The sequence below is a fragment of the Schistocerca piceifrons genome, chromosome 11 (genome assembly GCF_021461385.2).
Source record: "Schistocerca piceifrons isolate TAMUIC-IGC-003096 chromosome 11, iqSchPice1.1, whole genome shotgun sequence".
Classification (NCBI taxonomy): domain Eukaryota; kingdom Metazoa; phylum Arthropoda; class Insecta; order Orthoptera; family Acrididae; genus Schistocerca; species Schistocerca piceifrons.
In genome coordinates this window covers 84946964-84957237 of record NC_060148.1, presented here as the reverse complement: position 1 = coordinate 84957237, position 10274 = coordinate 84946964, and positions in this window count along the sequence as shown.

Here is a 10274-nt window from a genome sequence, read left to right as displayed (position 1 = left end):
GTAGTTTCAACGAGGAAGAAAAAATACAAAGTTATCTGTAAATGGCCACAGTAACCTCACATTATGTTATTTTTTAAAAAAATATGATTAATTATGTGTTAATTAACACTACTATTTCCTGACAAATATGAAATTTAAGTAAAAGTATAAGGAAAAGGAAACTTGGCATTAGTGAGAACTGAACCAGCGACTTCATGGCCTCAAGGATTTTATTTGATGCACCTTTTACTTTTTTGGTGTCTCATCTCCCTTTATAAGCCACCAGTTCACCCTCCTTCTTTACATTATTTGACTAGCTTCTCCCTGTTAGTTTTTTAAACTTTCAATTGAATGAGAAGTGCACAAAATTAACTAGCTCTTTGAGAATTTTTTTTAACTGAATTGCAAAAAATGAAATCATCTGTTTTCAACAGTTCAATTTTTCTATTATTTTTTACTTCATGCTTGGCAATGGAAGGACACTTTTACTACATCATATTTTTCTAAATTAAATGTACTGAAATCCGAGAACAAAAGTCTCTAAAAATACAAGAAATAAATCCCTCTCCTTTAAGGTACAAGTTTTATTCATTTGTTATTTAATTCTTGAAGAAAGTAAAACAAGGAGATCATTTCTGTCTATTCCTTATACCCTCAAATTTGTTTTACGATTACCATACAACATGCTTCTGAAAGAAGATATTTAATATATTTCTGTAATTGTGGTATTTGTTTCTGCATATTTAGAAATATTCTTCTTCTTTGTACACTATATCAGCTGCCGTTGGTTGTTCCCCATTTTATTAACAAAGTAGTGCACGTAATTTCCAAATAACTACAGAAAAACATTATTTTGTGCAAGAAACAAAGCATCCTTGATGAAGATTAGGTTGTTATCACTGTACAGACATCTCAAAATTATTACTGACAAGTTCCCTTAGACGACATTCTTTTGTGCAGGAAACCAAACCACCTCCTTGAAGCTAATGGATTAATCATTGGTAGGCTTATCTTATATCTTTCTATGCAGGAGATCCATGCATCGATTATTATTAGTGGCAAAGTCATTAATCATGTTATCTTTAAATTTATGATCACTTGTAAGTTGTTTAACCCTTTCACTGCGCATTTAGTCTCAGCGGCTCCCGCCGCGTGCGCGTTATTTTCACCCGGTGCGTATATATACGACTGTAGCATTCTACCGTTATTATTGAGATAAAAATGAGACGCAAAATCCAGTACTGTCAGTGTAAATCGTTTCCTTTTTTTTAAATCTTTGTTCAGAAAGTCTTATTTTGTTCAAAAAAAGTACTTTATTAAGAGAAAAAAAAATAGATAACATATTACATTAGTAATACTTCAAAGTGTGATATCTCTCGAACAAAAATTCAAACATAAAGGCACATTACATTTTACACAAATGTATCTTGTGTCACTTCGTTTATCATGTTTTGAACATACAATACACCTTCTCTGAGCGGCCTTCTTTTTTGAAGTTCCTGGGATTAGCGAGATAAAGTGGCGCTCGGTTAAGCGTAAGGGATTGTCACCATCAGCCGAACTCCTTCCACGACGTCGCTCTGTTTGTGGTTGATGGTGAATCTCTGGGATCTCCTTGATAAGTTTCTGTTGAAAATCAGATACTGAAATATTTCGTTCCGTTTGAGTTTTATATAATGCATGCGCATTGAGCATAGACAGATCCACCAAATGAAAAAAATACTTATTTATACCATTTTACAGTTTTTCGTACACATTCTACTGAACTTTGCATCATGTCGCTCCTGTCGACGGCCCCCATATTTAAGTGTAGCTTACGATGCGTCTGGTTTTGTTTTTGGTTCATTCGTGGTTCTGTCAATTTTGTCAGTCGCTGTAATTTCGCTTGTATGAAAAGTTGAAAGCATCCTCACTTCCCACTTGTCCTGCCACTTCAGAGCAAGAAGTTTATCTGTTGACATAAACTCGATCTCGCCTTTTCTAAGTTTTTCTTTGATAAAGCAGGAATGCCTTTGCGGTTTGTTCTCACAGTTCCACAGGCATTAGTCACTCTGTCATGCAAATAAGAAAATAACGTTGGGCTACTGTACCAATTGTCAACATATAATGTAAAACCTTTACCAAGGTAACGTTCAAGTAAAGTGAGAACAATGCTTCCAGGATTCCAACATTTACACCAAAGTCAGTTTCTTTTTTTACGTCTGTTGCTGCACTCACATAAATAATAAAGTCAAGAATATAACCAGTTTCACAATCACGTAACACAAAAAAATTGACACCAAATCTGTGGCGTTTGGAAGGAATGTACTGCTTGAAGAAGACACGACCTTTTAAGAGAACTAAACTTTCGTCAATGCACAAATTTTTAAAAGGATAGAAAGCACCTGGAAATACTTTTCTTAAGTGATCCACAGTTTCCAGATTTTGTCATCTCCAGGGTCCTTACTGTTATCAGCAAAGTGTAACATTCTAAGTAACAGAAGATATCTATCTCTCGGCATGATTTGCACAAACATTGGAGTAGACAGTAACTGATCATTGGTCCAATAACTGTTTATTTCATTTTTTTTCTCACTTGAGCCATCAGAAAATTTACAGCAAGGAAACAGTAACTTCGTCACTGTTTCTGTTTTTCCAACGTCGCGCAGTCTTGATTTTTCACTGGCATCATTGCAAAAGTGTTCATAATACACTCCTGGAAATTGAAATAAGAACACCGTGAATTCATTGCCCCAGGAAGAGGAAACTTTATTGACACATTCCTGGGGTCAGATACATCACATGATCACACTGACAGAACCACAGGCACATAGACACAGGCAACAGAGCATGCACAATGTCGGCACTAGTACAGTGTATATCCACCTTTCGCAGCAATGCAGGCTGCTATTCTCCCATGGAGACGATCGTAGAGATGCTGGATGTAGTCCTGTGGAACGGCTTGCCATGCCATTTCCACCTGGCGCCTCAGTTGGACCAGCGTTCGTGCTGGACGTGCAGACCACGTGAGACGACGCTTCATCCAGTCCCAAAGATGCTCAATGGGGGACAGATCCGGAGATCTTGCTGGCCAAGGTAGTTGACTTACACCTTCTAGAGCACGTTGGGTGGCACGGGATACATGCGGACGTGCATTGTCCTGTTGGAACAGCAAGTTCCCTTGCCGGTCTAGGAATGGTAGAACGATGGGTTCGATGACGGTTTGGATGTACCGTGCACTATTCAGTGTCCCCTCGACGATCACCAGTGGTGTACGGCCAGTGTAGGAGATCGCTCCCCACAGCATGATGCCGGGTGTTGGCCCTGTGTGTCTCGGTCGTATGCAGTCCTGATTGTGGCGCTCACCTGCACGGCGCCAAACACGCATACGACCATCATTGGCACCAAGGCAGAAGCGACTCTCATCGCTGAAGACGACACGTCTCCATTCGTCCCTCCATTCACGCCTGCCGCGACACCACTGGAGGCGGGCTGCACGATGTTGGGGCGTGAGCGGAAGACGGCCTAACGGTGTGCAGGACCGTAGCCCAGCTTCATGGAGACGGTTGCGAATGGTCCTCGCCGATACCCCAGGAGCAACAGTGTCCCTAATTTGCTGGGAAGTGGCGGTGCGGTCCCCTACGGCACTGCGTAGGATCCTACGGTCTTGGCGTGCATCCGTGCGTCGCTGCGGTCCGGTCCCAGGTCGACGGGCACGTGCACCTTCCGCCGACCACTGGCGACAACATCGATGTACTGTGGAGACCTCACACCCCACGTGTTGAGCAATTCGGCGGTACGTCCACCCGGCCTCCCGCATGCCCACTATACGCCCTCGCTCAAAGTCCGTCAACTGCACATACGGTTCACGTCCACGCTGTCGCGGCATGCTACCAGTGTTAAAGACTGCGATGGAGCTCCGTATGCCACGGCAAACTGGCTGACACTGACGGCGGCGGTGCACAAATGCTGCACAGCTAGCGCCATTCGACGGCCAACACCGCGGTTCCTGGTGTGTCCGCTGTGCCGTGCGTGTGATCATTGCTTGTACAGCCCTCTCGCAGTGTCCGGAGCAAGTATGGTGGGTCTGACACATCGGTGTCAATGTGTTCTTTTTTCCATTTCCAGGAGTGTATAAATTACATTGCTCAGCTATGTGGCTCACAATTTCTTGGCAAAAAAAAAAAAAAAAAAAAACACTTGGAAGCAGTCATATACAGTACATAAACCATCTAAATTGATGATTTTGCAACCGGAACCACTGTTATCGAAATTATACACTTTAGGGTCCAAATCAGAGTCTTTCCATCTAAAATCAACTGTTTTGTGTCTCTTAGGAGATTTTTCAGGCATACGCTCAGGCTCGTGTTCGGAATCTGAGAAAGAATCGACGATGATTTCAAAATCTGGATCTGCATTTACTGGTTCAACGTTTGTTGGTTCACAAATATTTTTTATATTTGTGGTGACAGATTTATCTGCCAGCTCGTCGTCGTCATTATTTTTCCATCCATAATCAGCTGGTTTGGGCATGATGATGTCCTCGTCATCACTTTGGTTTAGAATACTCAGCGGCTCATTGTCTGTAAACGGACGGTAACGTCGCGTCATTTTATTCGGTAACGCGGAAACGGCCGCACACAAACTAGATAATATAGCGATGCGAACGAACTCTGCAGAAAGATAATTCAGCTTTCAATAGTCGTTCAGGTATTTCCTAGTATTCGAACAATTAAACTGCATACTTGCGCAACAATTACCTCCCATTCGCTGGCCCGATTGTCGGCATTATACGTAACTATACGACTGTAGCAGGGAACCGCTGTAAGTATTTTTTACAGCAAATAGTATATATAGGCTACGTCTGGAGCACTGAAACAATTAGCGTATATTTACGTCTGGAGCAGTGAAAGGGTTAACCAGGTGTTTTCCTATAGTAATTGTGCAGAGATAACATACCATTTTTCATTGAATTGTGAGGACAATTTTTAATTCTTTGAAGGTGATCATACTTCTTTCAGAAAATGCTGTAGTGACAGGAATGTAAGAATCATTTTGATAGCTTTTTGATAAATATTTTATCCATTGCAAATTGAAGGAGGTCCAGGTGGTAAATATTTACAATATACGTGTTTCATAACTCATTTTCCAGTTGTTCAGTGTCAAAGAACAGGTAAGTCGTGAGGTCATTCAGTTTCATTACTGATTTGAAATTTCCAAACTGATTTTTATCAAGTAACTCTTAAAATGAATAGTCTGAAGATCTGCAAAACATTCCCATTTGCACTACCATGTTATCTATGATATTGTAAGATGATAATTTGAAAGACTGGTCACACTCACTAACATTTATTTCAACACAATATTTCTCGTTACAGTGTTCAGTGCATGATGTCACAGTTTTTTTCTTTAACAAACTGATGGTCTTGCTTTCACAATTACACATACTTAACATCACATGCAATTTTGTGTTGAACAAGTGTGTAGAAATGGTTAACATATTCAAATATATCTTTGTAAGGGCAAAGCAGGAAAAGGAATTGAGTTTTGTTAAGAGTACTAAGCAACCCAGAAGCACTGTTGATGACTCTTCATCCCATCATCAAAATCATCATCTGTGCTAATATTTTGGAAAAGTCTTTCAATTCATGGTATTTTTAGATAACACGTGAACTGAAATTCCAGTGTGTAGTGCATGTCTGAGGTTGTCTCAGTCCTGTATTTTCTAAGACTTCTGTACTCTTTGTGGATTGGCTTAAAAATAAATGTAATGCTACAAAATGGCAAATGAAAAGCCCAACTGCTTTGATATTTTTAGAACATTTACAACATTAAGTTTATAAGCATAGCAGAGCAAAAATATAGCTTGCAGTCATTTTTGTTCAACAAAATTTTGGACACATCCATGTTTACCTGCCTTTACTGAGCCTCATCATATGTTTGGCTCACTATTGGGTTATTAACTCCTCAACAACATCAAGTGTACGAGTACGATTTCTGATAAACAAAGTGCACTTTCGTCTATTGAAACATTGTGAAAACCAACAAATCTTTCTATGCGACCATTTTGTGTACAAAACCTGAGAATAATTGTCATTTGTCATGCGAAGAAACACGTGGGTTACATCTGATTGCACTCCAACAAACTCACCCAAATCTAACTCTTGTTTAATGCAGTCATTAATGTCATTGGTAACTGATTCATTTTGAATTGTGTTTCATGTTCCTTTGAATCCAGAAGTTCTCTGTAAATAATTATGAATACCTGTTTCTGCCTAGACAAGAGTTCCAATCATTCAAAGTAATTCCCTTTGTTGTCAGAACTTTCATCTTCAGCACGCCCTCTGAATGCAAGCTCTTGCTTACCCAAGAAATAAACATTATCAATCAATCTTGAACTCTATTTTGTTTCACAAATGCATTTTGGCTCCCTCAGAAATTGAATATTCGATTCCTCCACGGCCTAACAGCTGAATTGTTGTTGTTGTCTTCAGTCCTGAGACTGGTTTGATGCAGCTCTCCATGCTACTCTATCCTGTGCAAGCTTCTTCATCTCCCAGTACCTACTGCAACCTACATCCTTCTGAATGTGCTTAGTGTACTCATCTCTTGGTCTCCCTCTACAATTTTTACCCTCCACGCTGCCCTCCAATGCTAAATTTGTGATCCCTTGATGCCTCAGAACATGTCATACCAACCAGTCCCTTCTATTCTATTCTATTCTATTGTCCATGTTTCACTTCTATACATGGCTACATGTATAAAAATACTTTCAGAAACGACTTCCTGACATTTAAATCTATACTCGATGTTAACAAATTTCTCTTCTTCAGAAATGCTTTGCTTGCCATTGCCAGTCTACATTTTATGTCCTCTCTACTTCGACCATCATCAGTTATTTTGCTCCCCAGATACCAAAACTCCTTCGCTAATTTTAGTGTCTCATTTCCTAATCTAATTCCCTCAGCATTACCCGACTTAACTCGACTACATTCCATTATCCTTATTTTGCTTTTGTTGATGTTCATCTTATATCCTCCTTCCAAGACACTGTCGATTCTGTTCAACTGCTCTTTGAAGTCCTCGGCGAACCTCAAAGTTTTTATTTCTTCTCCATGGATTTTAATACCTACTCCGAAATTTTCTTTTGTTTCCTTTACTGCTTGCTCAATATACAGATTGAATAACATCAGGGAGAGGCTACAACCCTGTCTCAGTCCCTTCCCAACCACTGCTTCCCTTTCACGTCCCTCGACTCTTATAACTGCCATCTGGTTTCTGTACAAATTGTAAATACTGAATTCTCTTGAATCTGAATCTGTCTTCTTGAATTTGGGTGTTTCTTGGCTCTTCTACCAAACTTTTTTGTCACACATACTCTGAAAGCAGTAAATCCCAGAATCACCAAACAAAACCCATATGCAACAAAACAATTTGTTACAGAGCAACCTGTAAGACAAGGATACTTTTTATATTCAAGAAAATTGAAAATTTCTGTTTTCTTCTCATCAGTTATTTTAATGTCTAGAGATTGTGTGAATCACTTACCTTTATAAGCACATTTTGTTTCTCAAGTTCAGCTAGAAAATGGTTTGTCATCTAATTCACAAAATAAAGACACAAGCCTTCCCTCAATTAAGGTTTGTTAAACCAGGACTCAACAGTGTGCTAAATGCACTACTGCCCATTAAAATTGCTACACCACGAAGATGACGTGTTACAGACACGAAATTTATTTGACAGGAAGAAGATGCTGTGATATGCAAATGATTAGCTTTTCAGAGCGTTCACACAAGGTTGGCACCAGTGGCGACACCTACAATGTGTTGACATGAGGAAAGTTTCCAACCGATTTCTCATACACAAACAGCAGTTGACCGGCGTTGCCTGGTGAAACGTTGTTGTGGTGCCTCATGTAAGGAGGAGAAATGCGTACCATCATGTTTCCAACTTTGATAGAGGTCGGACTGTAGTCTATTGTGATTGCGGTTTATCGTATTGCAACATTGCTGCTCGTGTTGGTCGAGATCCAACGACTGTTAGCAGAGTATGGAATCGGTGGGTTCAGGAAGGTAATACGAAATGCCGTGCTGGATCCCAATGGCCTCGTATCACTAGCAGTCGAGATGACAGGCATCTTATTGGCATGGCTGTAACGGATCGTGCAGCCATGTTTCGATCCCAGAGTCAGTGGAAAGGGACTTTTGCAAGACAACAACCATCTGCATGAACAGTTTGACGACGTTTGCAGCAGCACGGACTATAAGCTCAGAGACTGTGGCTGCGGTTTACCGTGATGCTCATCACAGACAGGAGCGCCTGCAATGGTGTACTCGACGACGAACATGGGTACACGAATGGCAAAACGTCATTTTTTCGGATTAATCCAGGTTCTGTTTACAGCACCATGATGGTTGCATCCGTGTTTGGCAACATCGCGGTGAACGCACATTGGAAGCGTGTATTCTTCATCGCTGTACTGGCGTATCACCCGGCGTGATGGTATGGGGTGCCATTGGTTAGACGTCTAGGTCACCTCTTGTTCGCATTCACGGCACATTGAACAGTGGACGTTACATTTCAAATGTGTTACGACCTGTGGCTCTACCCTTCATTCGATCCCTGCGAAACCCTACATTTCAGGAGGATAATGTACGACCGCATGTTGCAGGTACTGTACGGGCCTTTCTCGATACAGGAAATGTTCAACTGCTGCCATGGCCAGCACATTCTCCAGATCTCTCACCAATTGAAAACGTCTGGTGAATGGTGGCTGAGCAACTGCCTTGTCACAATACGTCAGTCACTACTCTTGACGAACTGTGGTATCGTGTTGAAGCTGCATGGACAGCTGTACCTGTACACGCCATCCCAGCTCTGTTTGACTCAATGCCCAGGCGTATCAAGGCTGTTATTACGGCCAGAGGTGGTTGTTGTGGGTACTGATTTCTCAGGATCTACAAACCCAAATTGCGTGAAAATGTAATTACTTGTCAGTTATAGTATAATATATTTGTCCAGTGAATACCCGTTTATCATCTGCATTTCTTGTTGGTGTAGCAGTTTTAATGTCCAGTAGGGTAACACACAGTTTCATAGCTGAGGAAAGAGTTGTTACCATGCTCATATGAAATGGCTGCCCGCTGCCCTGCCAGAGGCTGTGCGGAAACAAGAGGCTATCTCTAGTAGCCTCCAGTGAACTAGATAAGCATTCGGAACACAGTGAACTCTCAACTCGTGGATGGATCGAATGAAACTGTGGTAACATGCACAAGAAACTTTCTCTGTTTTCAGTGCCCACTTGAACTATAATTGTACTTTTTCTTCAAACTTTTGTGCAGGCTAAGTCCCAAAGCCTCTGCAGAGCTTCGCCACTTGTAATTTCCTTACCATCAGTTCGTTTTATGAATGCTACTCATTTTGTGATTTCCTTCTGTATCTCCTACTATCCTGTGCACGTGAAATGACCGTGTAGTATGTTGACACTTATTTGTATCAGTCAGGCCAACTGAATGTAGTGTATCCTGTGCAAGTAAAATGATCACGTAGCATGTTGACAAGGTTACATTTCGTACAGTTATTTGCATCACTCAGACCAACTAACTGTAGTGTACCATTCCTGCTGACAATGTAGTTCGCCGTGGAGACCTCACTTTACTTTTCTTGTAAGTACACGGTTACACATATAACTCCAGTTGTTTTGTAGTCCCAAAGCCTCTGCAGAGCTTCACCACTTGTGATTTCCCTACCACAAGTTCTTTTGATGAAAGCTACTCATCTTGTGATTTCCTTCTGTATCTCCTGCTATCCTGTGCACGTGAAATGACCGTGTAGTATGTTGACACTTATTTGTATCACTCAGGCCAACTGAATGTAGTGTATCCTGTGCAAGTAAAATGATCACATAGCAATGTCTTCCATATAGCTCAGTTCCACATAATAGTGCCCGATATTATCAGGAGAAAGAAAACTGGCGTTCTACGGATCGGAGCGTGGAATGTCAGATCCCTTAATCGGGCAGGCAGGTTAGAAAATTTAAAAAGGGAAATGGATAGGTTGAAGTTAGATATAGTGGGAATTAGTGAAGTTCGGTGGCAGGAGGAACAAGGCTTCTGGTCAGGTGACTACAGGGTTATAAACACAAAATCAAATAGGGGTAATGCAGGAGTAGGTTTAATAATGAATAGGAAAATAGGAATGCGGGTAAGCTACTACAAACAGCATAGTGAACGTATTATTGTGGCCAAGATAGATACGAAGCCCACACCTACTACAGTAGTACAAGTTTATATGCCAACTAGCTCTGCAGATGACGA